This window comes from Arachis ipaensis, chromosome B04, assembly GCF_000816755.2.
Source record: "Arachis ipaensis cultivar K30076 chromosome B04, Araip1.1, whole genome shotgun sequence".
Classification (NCBI taxonomy): Eukaryota; Viridiplantae; Streptophyta; class Magnoliopsida; order Fabales; family Fabaceae; genus Arachis; species Arachis ipaensis.
This window is the reverse complement of record NC_029788.2, coordinates 102,079,253-102,079,552: the sequence shown is the minus strand read 5'-3', so window position 1 is coordinate 102,079,552 and position 300 is coordinate 102,079,253.

The following is a 300-nucleotide window of genomic DNA, read 5'->3' as shown; positions in this document are numbered from 1 at the left end:
GAGAAGAGACTTATACATTTTATAAATAAAAAAGTAGAAGAATATTATTTAAAAATTTCTTAAAAAAAAAGTGTCACTTTTTCTATTTATTTATTTATTTAGACCATTGTATGGCGTTTACTAATTATATTTGTGGTAGTTATAATTTTTGAAGAGTTTAACTAACATTTAAGAAACATATCAAAATTACTATTATATAACTAGGGGTGTATATGTATGGATAGGGTAAAATCAGATTTATTTTTATTTGAATTTGATTTTAAATAATAACTAAATCTATTTTTAAAATTTTTAATTAAT